The sequence below is a fragment of the Narcine bancroftii genome, chromosome 1, assembly GCF_036971445.1.
Source record: "Narcine bancroftii isolate sNarBan1 chromosome 1, sNarBan1.hap1, whole genome shotgun sequence".
Lineage (NCBI taxonomy): Eukaryota > Metazoa > Chordata > Chondrichthyes > Torpediniformes > Narcinidae > Narcine > Narcine bancroftii.
The window spans coordinates 188,818,690-188,837,947 of NC_091469.1; the positions used below are offsets into that span (position 1 = coordinate 188,818,690).

Below are 19,258 nucleotides of genomic sequence, written 5' to 3' on the forward strand. Positions count from 1 at the left end.
ACAGGGGGTGAGATTTGGTGTAATGCTGGTGGGCTCTTCTCCCACCTTGGGCCAAGTGATGAATGACTGGCAGACTTCTAGAGGTGTTTTTTCCCTACTGACTCAGTCTGCTGTGCATTGATGAGAATTAAGTTCTGAAGAGATTTTGAAATGCCGAAACACCCAAGATCATTTAAAAACTGAAAGTCTATTTATGAAGATAAATTGTGAATATTTATTTGACTTGGATTTTAATTGATATTTGGTCCCTGATTGTAAAAGCCTATAAAAGGTAGTGGACACAGCCCAGGACATCACAGGCAAAACCTTCCCCACCATCAAGAACATCTACAGGGAATGCTGCTGTCGGAGGGCAGTAGCAATCATCAAGGATCCACACCACCCAGCTCTGTTCTCACTGGTAACATTTGGAAAGGTATAGGTGTCACAATATTGGCACCACCAGGTTCAGGAATAGCTGCTACTCCTCAACAGCAGACTTATTTAAGGACTCTTGCACTTTAGTCATCTTTTTCCTCTCTGTATTGCACAGTTTGCAGTTCATTATTTGTTTACGTGTACATTGAGTACAATTTTTTTTTTGGACTACCAATAAGTTGTAATTCTGCCTCGCCCGCAGGAAAAAGAATCTCAGGGATGTATTGTGATAGCCGTGCTCCTGTCAAGGCACAAAAAGTACCACCAAGTCATGCAGTACAACACACACAGTATTTATTTGAGTCATGCCAGCGGAAATGAGCAGTATTTAGTGGTGGGTAGACAAGATCACCTCACTAATACTAGTGGATCTCAGTCAAAGAACTCAGTGAGGAGGTACAATATTTTCTTGCATACAAATTTGATAACATTTCTTTGAACTTGTGTTACAAGCTTATATTTTGCATCTTGCATACCTCCTTTCTAAAGACAGGGAAATGGATGGTGGTGCCTCAAGTGCCAGAGATTTATTTCCACTTCATAGTCTTTTATGCTTTATAATATTGAGCACGTGATGTGAAGCAGGAAGGACTCAGTGGATCAGGCAGCATTGATGGAGAGAAACGGACAGTCAATGTTTTGCTGGGGCTCCTTTTTCAAATCTTGAGAGGGGTTCCTGACCCAAAACACTGTCCGTTTCTCTCCACATTGTTTACTCACGAATCCAGCATCTGCAGTTTCTTTTGTCTCACCATTATAAGGACTGGGATTGCAACTGACAAATTCATTCGTAATCACCAATGGTGTTTACTTCAATCACTGTCTGCAGACTGTTGTGTTTCACTCCACACTAATGATGTTCCTTGCTCTGGACCTGTTAACCTATTTATTTAAAATAGATTAATATGACGGAAGAACTCAAGGCACAGATGCAGAAAAAAGTTCTGCACATGTTGCCCACCATCTTTTCTGTGTTTTCTTATCATTGGGACATCTAAACAGCAACAAAGTGCTTTGTATTACAGTACTGACGGATGCCACAGGATGGCTCTGTGTTTACAGTTTTGTGCTCAGTTGAAATGTTGGCAAGGACTGACCTTTGTACCCATAACAATTTGCATTTGAAAAGCTGTTTCAATAGGAGAGCAGATTTGTAGTGCGGGGGAGTTTCAGGTAAGGTATGGTGAGCATAGCACTTCATTGGCTGAAATTAGAAGATTCTGTTTGCTTTAGCGTCCAGTGACTTTGTTCACCAGAGCCACAGGAGGTGAGACTGAGGGCTGATCAGAAAGAGGAAGAAATCTTTCAGTCTTTTCAGCATAGTCTCCCTTTATCTGCTTAAATACATTTGTCTGGATTTGCATTAACCTTTAATTTTCCTACCTGAAGTATTATTTAAAAAAGGCAATTTTGAAAATCTAATATTATATTCTGCATTTGTCACAAGTTTGAAGGGAGTAAGGTTCATATTTTCAAGTCCAGTCACCTTTATTTATCATTCATACTGTGCTCACATGGTAACGGCAAGGTAGCATTTCCCAGGACCACGGAGCGCATTGACATAAATATAAGTTACAGTCCATAGTACCCTATCTCCAAATGTTCTGGGAGTTCAAGAGTCTGATGGCTTAGGGAAAAAGCTGTTGCCCAATCTGGATGCAAGTGCCCGAGTATTGCAGCACCTCCTATCAGATAGCAGAAGGGAGAACAGTTTACTTGAGGGATTTGTGGAGTCCTTCACAATGTTTATTGCCTTTCGCCTGCAACGAGTGTTGTAAATGTCCTTCATGATAGCCCTCAATGATCTTTGTATCTGTGTATTGAAAAGTGCTTCCTAATTTTGCTCCTGAACAGCCCATTACCCCTTTTACACAGCGATCCCATTTAATTAGCATGTCTTTAAAGCCAGCTCAGGCCATTCACACTGAACCAAGAAAACCCAGGAGTGGATGCGAAATGCATTGGCTCTGATTCTACCTATCTTGGCGGGTAATACACATGTTACAGAGTTATGTGTTGTGTATTGACCTATGTATTGTGTGGTTTTAGTTAAAAAGTGACAGTTTGCCTTTAAGAGCCAAGGTGAAGGTGGACTGCTGAGATTGAGAGAGAGTGAGCATGTGCAAAAGATGATCTAGAAATTTCTGGACTTGGAAGACAAACCACGACTGGGTGTGGCTGTAGAATGAAAGGAAACTCAAGCATGAGTCGTTGTCTAAGAGGCAGTTTGGAATGTTGGGCATTTAAAAAAAAAAGAAGATTCCAAAGGCAGCCAGAAGGATCCGGACCAAGCCATTTATCTATTTATTTATTTATTTATTTCTCTGCGAGCAACACAAAAAAAAACACTTTGAATTTTGTGCTCTCTCTCTAAAAGATCTTTTGGTTTCAGTTTACCAAACAAACTGAATTTTGTTTATGATCTTTACTTCGATTGGTATCTAAGTTTTGTGAGTCTTATGTGTTTTTTTCTGTTGGCTGGTTGGAAATATAACTTAGACTTTGATTATGTATGTCATATTTAGGCTGGGGAATTTATCAGTTTTACACTGTTATAGAAATGTGTATATTAACCAGTGGGCATTGTTATAAAAGGGGGGGGGGGTTTGAATTAAAGTTTGAAGGTGAAATTTTGTTAATAAAGTAACTGTTCATCTTTACCCTTGTGTAACCAATGGGATAAAAATGATCCCTCCATCCCATGTTCATTGTGTTCACATAGATAAGTGAAGTGGTTAAAAGGCAGTTGCTCAAATTGTTCTCCCTTGCTGAGGATCTCTTCACTGGAGAAAGTAGTGCGTCTGTATGCCATACACGTATCTGCTGGAGTAACTCACCAGACCATGCAGCATCCATGGGAAGTAAAGGCTAACCAATGTTTCAAGCCTGGGGCTTTTGTTAAGATGAATTTTTTTAAAGAAGGCAGACACCTGAATATATCAATATAGCCATTGAATTCATTAATCATGGTAACAAATGCCTTACAAATCTTGAGGAATAAATATCCAACCAATCATCTAATATATCCCTTAAAATTGTGGTTGGATTGTGATGAAAAATCTTCAACTTTATGAAAGTTTATGTTTATTTTTTTGTGGTGCTGTGTTCACCCCTCCTCCTCTCCATCCAAGATTTTTTTAAATAAAAAACAATGATCTGCTTATTATTATTATTTTAGGTTTGCAGTTGCTGTCCACGGATTGGCTGCTGTATATTTAATAGAGCAGCACAACTTCTCTTCTGAGAACCTTCTTGCCATTGAAATGCTTCGGATTGTGTAAGGTCCGGTAAGAGAAGAGCATTCCTTGTTCTCCAGCCCCCTCCTCTGTTTCTCTTGTTTCAACCACAGACTCTGCACCAACCAAAGAAAAAGTGTGCTGGCATTGGAGAGGTTTAAGATAAAACTCAAAAGAATGATTCCTGGAATAAAGGAACATTTGAGGGCTCTTGGATTCTCTTCTTTGGAGTTCAGAAGAATGTGAGGGTGCCCCCTCATAGAAGCATTTCAAATGTTGAAAGGCCTGGATAGAGTAGATGTGGCAAAGCTGTTTCCCATGGTAAGGGAGTCTAGGATAAGAGGGCACAATTTCAGAGTTGATGGGTGCCCATTTAAAACAGAAATGCAGAGGAATTTCTTTAGCCAGAGTGGTTAACCCAGTGGTTCTCAAACTTTTACTTTCCACTCGCATACCACTTTAATTAATCCCTATGCCATAGGTGCTATGCCATAGGAGGCATGTGAGTGGGAAGGGAAGGTTGAGAATCAATTGTTACTGAAATATTTTGCTTGAGAAAAATTGTCCTTGGCCCATTTCCTTTGGAGTTATGAAGCCGTGCACATAACCAGTCAATTAGGTGTGATTAAAACAGTGGTTTTCAAGCTTTTTCTTTCCATCCACATACCACCTTAAGCAATCCCTTACTAATCACAGAGCACCAATGGCATAGGGAATTCTTACAGTGGTATGTGAGTGTAAAGAAAAAGGTTGAGAATCACTGGGTTAACCTCTGGAATTTGCTAACACGGGTCACAGTGGAAGCCAAGTTATTGGGTGTAGTTAAGGCAGAGATTGATAGGTATCTGAATAGTCAGGGTAGCAAAGGTTATGGGGAGAAGTGGGGCTGAGTGGGAGAATGGATCAGCTCATGGTGGAATGGCAGAGCAGACGTGACTGGCCAAATGGCCTACTTCTGCTCCTCTATCTTATGGTCTTGTGGTCAAGCACTGTTGTAATCCAATAGTAACAAGTAGAGTTGCAGGTATTGGGGGCTGTGCAATGCCGGAGAATGAGGGATTCAGATTGAAGCTGCAGAATCCCAGCCAGTTCCAGGAATTGCTAGCTGTGCTGTCCACAGGAATCTTCCAGCATGCATTTAAGTGGAACAATATTCAGGTGAACCTTACACCTGTGAGTTGTGTGTTTTCATTTCCAACTCACTAGCCTCATTCCACACTGTTGCTTTTAATGCTCTGATATGGTAAGTCATAGCCTGCAACCTAGACTGCTTTGAGAGGGATTAAGACTGATTGCATCATGCACTGTAGCAATTTTCAAAATGATTTAATTTTCTTTAATTGAAACAAGGCTCTGGTTTTCCTCTTGTATTTGAATCAGAAGGTTGTGCATTGAATCCTAGACTATAAGATGAAGGCTGATCGTGAGGGAGGTCATGCAGCGGCACAGTTGGCATAGCAGTTAGCACACCTTCACAGCGCCAACGATCAGGACCGTACCAGGGTTCAAACCCCATACTGTCTGTAAGGAGTTTGTACATTCTTCCCCATCTCTGCGTGAGCTTCTTCCAGGGGCTCCGGTTTCCTTCCACTATTTGAAATGTACTGGGGGTGCGGTTAACTGGGTGTAAATTTGGCCACACTGTCTCAGGGGCCGAAATGGCCTGTTACCGTGCTGTATATCTAAATTTAAAAATTTAATTGTTTTTAAAATCATTTAATTTAAATCCAAATTTTTAAATTTTAATTTAAATAATGGAACAGTGGTCCTCTTGCCAAAGCTCTTTCTGCCCTTTTCTGCTGTATATCTAAATTTAAAAATTTAATTGTTTTTAAAATCATTTAATTTAAATCCAAATTTTTAAATTTTAATTTAAATAATGGAACAGTGGTCCTCTTGCCAAAGCTCTTTCTGCCCTTTTCTGGTGATGAAAACAAAGGAAGTTTCTCTTGAGAGAGGAACCGGTATTATATCTGTCTGACCTCACATAACCTTTATCACAGTGTTTGTGGTGCAGTGCTGTGAGCTGTCACCTGGCCACGTTGTGGATGATTCATCGACTCCAAAATGCATTAAGATGCCTTGAGGTTGTAGGAGATGTTCTATCAATGCCAATTTGCAATAAATGCCAGGCCTCTGTGGAGGCTGATCTCAGTGCTGCACCATTAATTCATCTGCCACTGAAGATCCTGGAAAATCTGGTGGTACTATAACAGTATATTGGATACCTGGCCTTTGCATCAATTTTATTGGCTCAAAAATAAAAAAAATGCAAAGATAAATAACAAATGCAAACAAATCACCAGAGGGTGGCATAAATCACAAGTTAATGGTTTAAAGAATAGGTTTCAAATAACAGACAGGAGATATGAGTCACTCACAGGCTTTTAAAGTCCAGAGCCACAGGAGACAATAGAAGTTTGCTTCCATCATTTTCTATCTCAGACTGACTGACTCAGTGCCATAGTAAAGGTAAAAGTTAAAGGTCCCATGATTGTCAAGTAATACTACATTTAGAATGTAATATACATGAAATTCTCTAACTTTTGTCTACGTAAGGCAGGCAGAGCATTGCCACTTTGTTTCCAGACACCGACAGCACCTGGTGTCCCTAGGCGGTCTCCCGTCCAAGTACTGACCTGCTTAGCTTCTGAGATCAGAAAATCTCAGGTGTAATCAGGCTATTAGGTGCTGTCAAAGGCATTTTTAAACTGCAGCACCTGGGTAGCCCTCCTGGCACCCAGGTGCAATTAGTGGGGCAAAAGTACTTCCAGCACGTTTTAAGCTGCAGGGGGATCAATGCATTAAATCGCTAACCCGGCAATTTAAGGGGGATCCTGCCCCCGCGATGATGCATTGAATGACACACCATGCACTTACTGGAAACGATCTTCAGATGCTGGCTAAGCAACTCTGCTGTGCTGTAGTACAGCAGGCAACTGTTGTGACCATCGCTGTCAGGCGAACGCTGCAGCTATCGGAGGAGCAGCAGGATGTAAGTACTGTGCTGCATTTCAGTAGATGCAATCTGGTGATGCACGAATGCAAGCACTGACATCACCGGAACAACCGGGTTGGCCTTTTCATTTTCAAGCTGCCGGTGGATGCAACCTAGGTAAGTTTAACTGGGTTCCCCAATGACCTGAGGTAGGTCAGGGACCCAGTTGGATTTGGACCACACTGACTGGGTCAGAACCTTTCAAGCTGCCACATGAGTGGGGCACTAACCAGGCAACTTGCCCAGTTAACCCCATCTTACACGGCAGCTTGAAAGGGCCTAATGAGAACAGTTACTGAAACATCCAACTCCAGTGAGCCCCGAACCCAATCACAGGGACTGACGGAGCACATCAAAAACACCAACTCACAGTCTCCAAGCAAGAATTGATCTAACAACCTAGTCTGTGTCACTTCTTAAACACTCCTGCTTGTATGAGAGAGCATTTAAATAAAGTTGAGATAATGAATCTACCAAGCTTGACCTTGTCTGCACAGATGTGGCATTGCTTACCTTGTGATACATATATAAGGTTAGGAGGTTTTGAGCAAGAGAATGGGGTCACCCTGAGGACAAGGATGGCAAAGAGTGGTCAGGGATGGAAAGGGTAGAGGAAATAGAGATTAGCAGGGCAGGATCAGAGTTGGGAGTATGGGAGGATGGATTGGGGGAAAAGCAAATTGGGGAATCATGAGATTAGAATTAGCATGGGATATTGTACATGCCATTCCAATACACCAGAACTGATATCGCTAAGGCAAATGTTTTGATAAGAGTTTGATTTCACAAGCACTGGCATTGAATCATTTATAAGTGCAGACCTGGCAGTTCTGATCCTCTGTGACAAGTGGACATCACCACCTGATGTACATCAAGAGGAGGCAAGATGGCTCCTTCCCTGGGCCTTCCTCCCACTCTCCCTCAAGAATTGTTAGGTTTGCTTTTTTAAGCCAGGTGCAGTGTGTGAGTTTGCCTAGATGGACATTTCCCCAGCATGCTCAGCTGCAAACCAACTAAAGAGCAATAGGTAAGAAATTGGTAGGAGTGGGAGGCTTGGAGGAATTATGACAAGCACCAAACTCCCCATGGAATCATCGCTCGTACCCACTGGGGTTTGATTTTGGAAATGGGTCTGCAATAAGTTGCTTACAGTTAACTGGGCTAACAGATGCCCATTTTGGCTAGAGCTATCAAATCAAGTTATAATTATCTGATTGCACAAGTACATTCTGACAAAACAATGATCTCTGGTACTCGGAGCAAAACTTGCAGACACACAATTAAACATAACACACTTATAAACAAACAATACATATGCAACAGAAGTATTCATATACAGTGGGTGGCACAATTGGTATCGTGGTTAGCTTAACCCCTTACAGCGGCAGTGATCAGGAATTGGGTTCGAATCCCGCGCTGTCTGTAAGGAGTTTGCACATTCTCCCCATGTCTGTGTGGGTTTTCTTCGGAGCTTCGTTTTCTTCCCATCATTCAAAACGTACTGGTGGTGTGGGTTAATTGGGTGGCACAGACTCATGGGGCAAAATGGCCTGTTACCGTGTTGTATGTCTAAATTTAAATTTATATTCCAGATACAAATACTCACCTTATGCAAATTCGCTTTTTACGAAGAAACCTGTGTTCGCTTTTAAGAAAGGATTTTTGCTTGTATGAAAAAAGTGGTTGGTGGAGCTATCACAGAGCAGCCAGCGGGGCTGTCAAAACTCACTGTCTTCCTGATTCTGCTAAGTGAAATTACACTGCACATACATTATTTCTGCTTTATATAGGCTGTCTAATTATCATATCATTCCTGTTTTTACTGTATGTTAGTGTTATTTTAGGTTTTATGTGTTATTTGGTATGATTTGGTGGGTTTTTTTTAGGTCTGGGAATGCTCAAAAATTTTTCCCATAGAAATCAATGGTAATCGCTTCTTTGCTTTATGCCATTTTGGCTTACAAAAGGTTCCGTAGGAACGCTCTAGTTTCATAAAGCGGGATATACATGTATACCCTTTGTATAAGTCAGGCCTCCAAATCTGGCACTTATCTCTGACCAGTGAATGCTGTTAAAAGCCAAATCACAATATTTTAATAACAAATTATTATTCAAAGGTTTAAATTTTATTTGGAAATTTTAAAATAAACCACTTTTGGCTCCTGTAACAGGCCATTTAAAGCCTGTACAGAGCTGACGTGGTGGATGGACCCCGCACTGAGGCTGCACAAAAAACTAACAGGGCACGCGTGAAATTGCGTCAGAAATAGCGGGAAGATGGCAGCAGTATTGTGACTTTGTCGTCAAGGGAAGAATCTTATACTCTTTATATAAGATGATCCTGATTTTAAGGTGACATTTTTAAGTTTCGGGGTTGTCCTATACAACAGCATATAAATAAATAAATGTTATTTCTCAGTTGGTTAATGTGAGCAGTTCCTTTGATATTCCAGCATTCTCACTGCCCATGGGAAGAAGCTGTTTCTCCGCTTGGTGATGTTGGTTCTGATACTCCTATATCTCTTACTTGACGGGAATAGCTGAAAGATGATGTGTGCAGGGTGGTAGAGTTCCACAATGAACCTTCTTCAGACAACGATCCCACTAAATCATGTCAATGTCGGGGAAACTCCAGTGATCCTCTCTGCCACTCTTATGGTCCTGTGGATTGACCTCAGATCCGTTTCTCTGCCGCAACCATACTACACTGTGTTGCAGCCGGCCAGGACGCTCTCGATAGAGATCCTGTAGAAGTTTGACATGATAGCGGCAGTAGCCTTGCCCACTTCAGTCTTCTCAAAAAGTGCAGTTGCTGTTACGACTTCCTGACAAGTGAGTGTGTGCAAATGATAGGTTAAGTGGACTCCAAGGAACAGTGCTCTCTACTCTTTCCACTACAGTTATTATTGTGCATTGGAGGGCAGAAGTTCCTGAAGTCCATGATCATCTTCTTTGTCTTGTCCACATTGAAGATCTGGTTGTTATTCTCACACCCAATCATGAGATTTTCCACTTCTCTGTAGTGCAACTCATCGTTGTTGCTGATGAGGCCAATTTCTGTTGTGTTATCTGCACATTTGATGACACTGTTAGAGTTGGATCTGGCGATACAGTCTCGGGTCAGTCACGTGAACAGAAGAGGGCTGAGCACACAGCTCTGAGGTGTGACGGTGCTCAGTGTTCTGCTACCGACCTGGACAGACTGCGGTCTTTCTGTTTGAAAGGCCAAGATCCAGTTACAGAGAGGGGTGTTGAGTCCCAGCAAGGACAGATTCTCCTTCAGCTTCTGGGGAATGATCGTATTAAATACCTAGCAGAAGTCGATGAAAAGCAGCTTGGCATATGAGGCGTCGCTCTCCAGGAGGGTCAAGAATGAGTTGAAGGGATGAGGCTATAGCATCATCAGTGGAACTGTTCCTTCTATAGGGGAATTGAAATGAGTCCAGCATATCTGGGAAGTGTGCTTTGATGTGTTCCATCATCAGACGCACAAAGCATTTCATAATGGTGGAGGTCAGTGCCACAGGACCACAGGGCGATAGATATGGAGACCTGTTATTATCATCTTCTTGGGTGCTGGGATGATGGTCTTGAACCCTGCAGGAATGATGGACTGCTGCAATGAGGTGTTGAAAATGTCTGTAAAGACCTCTGTCAATTGGTCTGCGCAGTCCTTCAGTACCCAACCAGGTATGTTATGTGCTGCCTCGTGGAGGTTCACCTTGGATAGGCCTTCCTCACCTCGGCTGTGGCTATGCAGGGGTCCCATTCATCAGGGGGACACGGAGCTTTCTTCGATGTCATCCTGTTCTTCTCATCAATCTGTGCATGGAAGGTGTTCAGTCTGTCCAGAAAGGAGGCATCACTGTCTTCAATTCAAGGTTTACTTGTGGTTAGTTATGGTTTTGATCTCTTGCCCATATGTGCCTCGTGTTGCTGGTGATCTATTACTGACTTGAGAACCATCATGTTGATTGCATACCTGGTCGTGAACTATCATAATACACCAAAATATCTGAAAGACTTCTCACGCCTTTGAAGCTTAAGCATTGGGCATTAAATCTTGCAATAGAGAGCAAGGCTGTGTGAACCATTCAATGTGCTTCCCTGCTTTCAGGCAGTGCATCCAACACATTGAGTAAAATCAATTTTCCTCATCACTTCCACTGCTGATTTAATCTTTCCTTTGGTTACCATTCCTCCTACCACAAGCAACTTTTCCTGGTGTACTCTCCTGTTTTCAAACATTCCTAACAGTCTCTTTACTGTGAGGTGGCCATTTCCAGATGCTTTTATTGCTGATGTGATGATGTTGATTAAGCAACAATTGTTGGCCAGGTCATTGGAAGATCTCTGGATATTGTCCTGGATCATTCACATTGATCTAAGCCTTGCAGACTGATCCAAAAAATCATCTCAGGAAAGTACAGCAGGAAAACTGGCTTTCCTGTCAGGCTAGGTACTTTTCCCAAATATTTATTTTATTGTACAGGTGCCAAATCAGAAATAATGAAGTCCTGTGCACTAAGATGCTGTTACATGGCATGGAATGGTCAGTGAGGTAGCTCACTTTGTGCTCCTTTATTTAAAAAAAATTGAAACTCACTATATTCATTGATTAGATTTCTTCTAGATATTGAAACCACACCAGAAATGATGGAGTTTCAATGCTCCTCTATCCAGTGAAGAGAAGAACAGGTTGATTTTTGTAAAAAGCTGTCTAACATTTCCAGCCAAAGTGAAGATTGGAAGTGGTACAGGTTTCAAGGTCAGTGAGTGCATATTCTGGGTTTCTGATGAGATGGTGGAGCTTTGAAAGCCACATTTTACCTCTGCACCATATTTTGATACATGCAGGTGAGATAATTGAGTCTAGTGTGCCATTTTTAATGTGGAAATAAACTAGAGAGATAAAGGAGGCGACTGTCGATTTTGTCGACTTATTCATCTCATTGTGAGTGGCAGCAAGGATTTTATTCTCTACTTTTTTTGGACTAGGAGACACCAATGTCAATCTGAAAACATCACTGATAAAATAATCCACTTGTGTGTGTGAAACTGTTAAAGAGTGGGGAGTACGGTGTACAGTTATCTGGTGTGGGCAAAATTGTGATGTGAATCCCCATAAATTTGAACACGTGAAGATTGGACAAAGTATTGGTTATCTGGAGTGTCAGATTATGAAGGCAGGTACATTGAGGAATGGTATTGGGATATGCATGGGCAGTGACTGAGCTGTGTGAGGAGACTGACCACAACTTTCAATGGTTTCTATGACTCTGCAGGAGTTATTGAAGTGTATTTCTATGCTTCAGCTTTGTATACACTGGCCCATTGAATAACTGGGTACAAAGAGACAGTGTGAGTTTGAACTGAAGTATTCAGAAGCTTTATTTCTGTGGTGTGCAGAAGATGCAGTGATGGTACAAGCCTTGCTTGTAATGGTTGAATATTTAACGAATGAGAGGCTATTTGGTTAATTGTAGCTCCTTTTATAATTGTGTCCAATTAGATACATTTCTCGCAAATTTTGTGAACTTTCCCCTTAGCCCTGCAAATGCTCCTTGGAATATTTATTCAATTTAGTGTAGATTTGTGTTGAATCATTGCTTTTTAAAATGAACTTTATTAACCATTATGTGGTGTAATTTATCTGTGTGTGGCTCTCATCTTCAGTCGTTTCCTTGCATCACTGCCCATGCCAAGTGAAAGCTCCCTTCCAGTTTTACCTGCCTAACCTATAACTCTCCCTTTACCACGGCAGTTCTACTACTATTCATCTATCCTGCCACAACATTACATCTATCTTTAAATCCTTGGCTCTCCCAATTGTCCTTATGCACCCTAGTCTCTGCTCCGTCCAGAGTGCAGATGTGATATGGATGTTTAGCTAAGTATCTTTGCCATTCACTATCAGACATGGATGGAATATGTTGGGTTCTGCTAAAGCTGGTTCAAGGGTCAGGCTGGAATGTAAAGATAAGCCTTGACTCTATTGTTGTCTCCAAAAATAAGCACAAAGAATTCAGATTCTGTCAGTAAGACAGACACTATTAGATCATTTCTTCCCATCCCAATCCACGTACAAGTTCCTGCTTTCCCTAATTTCTCTCCTATCTCTCGGGCCCTCCCCCAACTGATAGAACATTACCATACAGAAACAAACCCGTTTGACTCTTCTAGTCTGTGCCAAACCATTTATTTTTGCCTCATCCCACTGACCTGCATCGTCCATAGCCGTCCATACCTCTCCCATCCATGTACCTGTCCAAATTCTTCTTAAATGTTAAAAATTGAGCCCGCATTCACCACTTCAGCTGGAGGCTTGTTCCACACTCCCACCATTCTCTGTGTGAAGAAGTTTCCCCTAAAGTTCCCTCCAAACCTTTCCCCTTAACACATGTCCCCTGGTTTGTATCTCAACTACTCTCAGTGGAAAATGCTTACCTACATTTACTTTATCTCACTCATCATTTTAAATACCTTGATCAAATATCCCCTCATTCTTCTACATTTCAGGGAATAAAGCCTTAACCTATTTAACCTTTCCCTTTAACTCATTTCCTGAAGTCTGGACAAAATCCCAGTAAATCTTCCCTCTTTCAAACTTATTGATATCTTTCCTATAGTTAGGTGACCAAAACTACACACAAAACTCCAAATTTGGCCTCACCAAGGTTTTATACAACTTTTAACATAACATCCCAACTCCTGTACTCAATACTTTGATTTATGAAGGGCAATATGTTAAACGCTCTCTTTACAATCCTATCCACCTGTGACACCACTTTCAGGGAATTATGTATCTGAACTCCCAGATCTCTTTTCTACCACACTCCCCAGTGCACTACCATTTACTGTGTATGTCCATTCTTGGTTTGTCCTTCCAAAATGCAACACCTCACACTTGTCTACATTAAATTCCATCTGCCATTTTTCCAGCTGGTCCAGATCCCTCTACAAATTTTGAAAATCTTCTTGGCAGCGCACAACGCCTCTAAACTTAGTATCATCTTCAAACTTGTTGATTCAATTTACGACATTATCATCCAGAGCATTGATTTAGATGACAAACAACAATGATCCCAGCACTAATCCCTGAGGCACACCACTAGTCACAGGCCTCCAGTCTGAAAATAAATTATCCACCACTACTTCCTGGCTTCTCCCATCCAGCCATTGTAGAATCCAGTTCACTAGTTCTTCACCATGAATACCTAGCGTCTGAACCTTCCTGACTAACTTCACATGTGGGACCTGTCAAAGACCTTACTAGTCTAAGTAGACAATATTCACTACCTTTCCTTTGACAACTTTCTTGATATCCTCTTCTAAAAACTCTAAGTTTGGTTAAACACATCCTACAATGCACATAGCCATGAACTATCCCTCATCAGCCCCTGCTATCCAAATGCTTGTATATCTGAACTCTTAGAACACCTTCTAATAATTTATGTACTACTGGCATCAGGTTCACCAGCCTATAATTTTCAGGGTTACATTTGGAGCCTTTTTTAAACATCGGAACAACGTGAGCTACCCTCCAATCCTCTGGCATCACACCTATCCCTTACTATCCTTTTTTTCTCAATAAACCTGTAGAAACCCTTAGAATTTTCCTTCACATTGTTGGCCAAAGCAATCTTGTGTCTTTTTTTTTGCCTTCCTGATTTCTTTCTTGAGGTTTTTCTTGCATTTTTCTACTTAAGTACCTTATTTGCTCCTTGTTGCCTATCCCTGCTGTACACCTCTCTTCTTCCGAACCAAATCTCCACTATCCCTTGAAAACCAAGGTTCCCTGTGCCTGCTAACCGTGCCTTTAATCCTGACAGGAATATACACTCAAAATTTCACCTTTGAAGGTCCTCCACTTACCTCACATATCTTGCCCGAAAACAACTTGTCCTAATCCACACATTCTAACTCCCTTTTCATTCCTCAAAATTGGCCTTGCTTCAATTTAGAATTTCATCCTGAGGCCCAGACCTATCCTTCTCCATAATTAACCCAAAACAAAAAGCATTATGATCACTGGACCCAAAATGTTCCGCTACACATACTTCTGTCACCTGTCCTGCCTCGTTCCCTAATAGGAGATCCACTATTCCATTCTCTCTGGTTGGTACCTCTATATATTGATATAGAAAATTTCCCTGAACACATTGAACAAACTCCAAACCATCTGGGCCTTCTACTGTATGGGAGTCCCAGTCAATATGTGTAAAGTTAAAATCTCCTACTATTACAGTTTGTTTCCTGCAGCTGTCTGCTATCTTTCCACGGATTTGGTCCTCCAATTCTCATTGACTATAATACATAATACATCCCACGAGTGTGGTCATATCTTTCCCGTTCCTCAGCTCCACCCATAGACCTTCAGTAGATGAGCCCTCTGGTCTGTCCTGCCTGAGCACAGCTGTGATATTTTCCCTGATGACCAATGCCACTCCTCCCCCTTTCAGCCCCCCCCCCCCGTTCTATCATATCTAAAGCAATGGAACCCCGGAATATTGAGCTGCCAGTCCTGCCCCTCCTTCAACCAAGTTTTACTAATGGCCACAATGTCTTAATTCTACATGCCAATCCACACTCTAAGCTAGTCTGCCTTTCCTACAATATTTCTTGCATTGAAATAGATGCACCTGAGAATATTTCCACCACATTCAACCCATTGACTTTTAACAGTGCATGCAATTTTCACATCATCTTTTCCCTCCTCCACTCCTCTATCTGGTCTAGCACTCTGGTTCCCATCCCTATGCAAATCTAGTTTAAACCCAACAGAACAGCTAGCAAACCTTCCCACAAGGATATTAGTCTCCCCCAGTTTAGATGCAAACCATTCTGTCAGATAAGGTCCCATCTTCCCTGAGAGAGAGCCCAGTGATCCAGAATCCTGAAGCTCTCCTTCTTGCTCCATGTCTTTAGCCATGTGTTAAGCTGCATTATCCTATGTCTAGCCTCACTAGCATGGGTAGCAATCCTGAGTTCACAACCCTGGAGGTCTTGTCCTTAAACCTAGCACCAAACTCCCTGAATTTTCCTTGCAGGACCTCCTTACCCTTTCTACCCACATCATTTGTCCCTACATGGACCATGACATCTGGCTGCTCACTCTCTCTCCGGAGAATGCCAAGAATACAATCTGAGATATCTTGGTCCCTGGCATCAGGGAGGCAACATACCATCTTATCGGTCCCCCTAACTATTGAATCCCCTCCTCCCTTCCCATTATAGTGACATGACCAAACTCCGTGCCAGAGACCTGATCGCCGCGGCTTGTCCCTGGTAGGTCATCCTCCACAACAATGTCCAAAGTTGTATACTTGTTATTGAGGGGAACAGCACAGAGGTGTCTGTTCCCTTTCCCTCTCCTGTCACCTACCTTCCTACCTATCTTCCTCCTGCCTCTTAGGTGTAATAGCATCCCTGTAACTCCTGTCCATCACCACCTCTGCTTCCCAAATGATCCAGAGTTTTTTCAATTCCTCCAATTCCTTAACTCGGATTGTCAGAAGTTGCAGCTGGATGGACTTCTCACAGATTAAGTCATCAGGGACACAGCTGGCTTCCCTGATGACCCACATTCTGCAAGAGGTGCAATCCCCTGTTTTGGCTGCCATTTCCACTGTCTATGACTAGAGGAAAAAAATATCTAAAACCTGCCCTTACCTGTGCCTACTTGCTGAATCCCTTTTGATCATCAAATAGAGTGGCCTTTTCAACTCCTGCACTCAGCCTCTTCTTGCCAAAGCCTTTTCACTCTGACTCAGCCTCCTCCCTCGATGGCCATTCCCTCACTTTTATAGTGATGCTTGGGTCGCCTGACTTCATTGCCCTTCAACTGGTGAACTTGATTGCCTGATCAATTGCTATCTGCTGTGTCTCTCCTTTTCAATTCTTTTGTCTACAACAAACTCTTTCACCTTGTCGGGTTAGCCTCAAAGATGAGAAAAACAACTTAACATGGAAAATGTCTGTTGAAATTTGTTAATTCTGCTAGAGTTGAAGGGAGAAACCTCCTTGGTTGCCACAACCATCTTCAGTGAAGGAAGGCAGTTTCAGAACTCTGGTTTAAAAAAAAAGACATTGGGTTGTTCATGAGTCCCTTTTTGACTGTTTCCTTCAAGAGTGCTTGTTTTCTGGAATTCTTTAGTGCTCAATAGTCTTGTGTTTAAGAGGAACAGAAGCTTTGCAGGACTTGAGACAGAATTCAAACCACATCCCACTGGTATAACAATTGGAGTGAGCTGATCTGTTGAAGTAATTGTGTAATTTTATGGTTTTGTTTTTGGAGATGTACACAATCTTTAAGTGTGGTAAGGACAATTTAGTTTTGTCCAATAAACTGATGATTAATGATTGTTTCATGAATCCAAGTGCTCCTACATATTCCATTTCCCACTCAATAATTATCAATTAACCTTGAAGTCCTTATTTTAGATGTTTCTGATCTAGAGCTACCTTACTTGACAACCCCATGAATGGGAACCTTTCAAGTGTATTCAATTCTGAAGAAAGCGGATTTTAAGGAACCGACTACCAATTCTTGGTAAGGTATCAGTCTGTTCTTCTGTAGCCAAGAACTGTTCCTCATCCTTTTGAAATAAATGTTAGATATTTAAAAAAAAAATTACTCAAATGTGATTATTGAACTGTGTAATTTGATGGCAGAGGTGCATATGTGGTCCTTGGAGATTTGCAGCACTAATTTGATGAGGCTTTCTTTGAACCAAAGTTTCCCTTGACATCATAGATTGGATGTATTAATCCTGTTTCTCCCTCTGCTCACTTTTTCTAGGATTTTCTGTTTTTGTTTCCTTTGTGGGTCTCTGGGTATATTCCTGGCTTTGTTGCACTTTGTTTGTCAAAAGACTATGTGGCTTGCTAGAACAAATCATTTTGAGTCAATGCTAGATGAGGTCCTGACTGGTCTGTTAGCCAGTTCTGAGGGCGATTGAGATCATATATCTGTTTGCTTCCATGTAACTATGCTGGTTCTTTGAAGAAGCTATATTCATTTGGCTCCCTTCTTTCTACTCCAGGACTGCCAAAAAATGTCTGCACTGTGGAAACACTTGCATTTACTGGAACTGTCAATATTTATTTCTCTATCCTTTTTGTATTTAGTATCTTGTTTTCTGTCTTAGCATACTGAGGTAGGTGTACCTTATGTACCTGGCTGTGGCAATATAAGAATTTTGGTGCATCTGTACACTATACTTATTACTGGAATTTATTCCTTGTTCTTATATTGTCTTTATATCCTTGAGAAGGCATGGAGTGAAAGATAGGAACTGCTATTTTGTGTCACTGTATGTCTGAATGATGCTGATATTAAGTTCCATGTCAGAGGTTACTTACAGAGAGTGAAGGCACACAACTTAAATTAACAGTCACTGAGGGCAGTGAGAATCCAATCCAAAGAGTCCTCCTGCACACTAACTGTTTCAGAGTAGATCTCTAGCTTCTTGCATTTCTGCTGCTCTTGGGATTATTGGGAAAAATAAAATTAGCTCGAGAGCTGGACTGGCTTCAGGACTTGTCGTATCATGAATGACTTATATTAGCAGAGATCAACCTTCCAGAAAGCATAAAATGAGATGCTTGTGGGCTGTGTCTAAAATGACCTCTCAGCTTCAGTCATAAAGCTGCTTTAGTGCCCACAGAAAAAAGTAATTTTCAGATTTGGTTTCAAGGAATTGATGTTAATTAACCAAGCAGATAGTGTTGGGTGACTTGCAGATGACAGAAGTGTTCATCACCTTGTTCAATATCCCTTTGTGTTTCACTGCACAAAATAAGCCAAGTATGAATGTGCCACGTTGAAACAGCTGACCAAAGCTTGAATAAAATTGGTAGGTTTTATAAGACGAATAAAGCAAATAGTGGGAATTTAAACTTGTAAACAGATTGCTTGGTGGAATGATGGAGAGTAGCAGGGTAGACTAGACTAGAAGAGGATGCAACAGTCTGAAGTTGTTGCATGTTAAATACAGGCTAAACCACATGTGGATTTGATAGAAATAACTTGGCACGTTGTAGCATCTGTGGAAAGAGGATTGGAGTTAATGCTTCAGACCTGAGATTTTTTTAAAAGAAGTTGGAAAGCAATCAGAGCTGCTGTCATTAAATCCAGCAACTGTGGGACTGAAACACAAGCAGTGACTAATGCCGCATGGCAGCAGGTGACTTGTACATAGAACATTGCATCCACAATTCTCCCAGCTCAGAGCTCATAATGAAAACAAAGTACATTTTCCTTTCTTCCATGTTGCTTGGTCTTTAAAGCAGTTTAATGTTGGTGGAAATGAATCGGTAATTTGATTGCAATAGTTTGGAGTTACATGGGGCCTATTTCCAGCACAGGGTGATATTTACCTGAACTCTGTTGTATTTAAATAATTTTAAACTCTGTTATAATAACTGAGGAATTTCTGAAAGCTTCCTCTCTATACTTGATCATTTTCACAACCTTTTAACACTAAAAACAAAAGTTGGTTTGTTATCAGCAGATTCATGCATGCAGCTGTGTGATAATGACTAGATAATCTGTGATGCTGGTTGGGGTATATATTGGTCAAGACACCAGGGAGATCAATAAGTT

General features: G+C 41.4%; 1 long non-coding RNA gene across 5 annotated transcripts in view; it reads left to right on the forward strand.

Moving 5' to 3' along the window:
* Nucleotides 1–19,258, forward strand: part of LOC138736210 (uncharacterized) — an 82,911-nt gene that overhangs the window by 35,934 nt on the left and 27,719 nt on the right. For 3 of the 5 annotated variants that reach the window (XR_011340158.1, XR_011340155.1, XR_011340156.1), the window contains exons 2-4: nucleotides 3,596–3,704; nucleotides 11,274–11,419; nucleotides 17,095–17,203. This is a non-coding gene — a long non-coding RNA (uncharacterized lncRNA). The remainder of the gene's footprint in view (nucleotides 1–3,595; nucleotides 3,705–11,273; nucleotides 11,420–17,094; nucleotides 17,204–19,258) is intronic. The other 2 variants (XR_011340160.1, XR_011340159.1) reach the window with 2 other exon arrangements.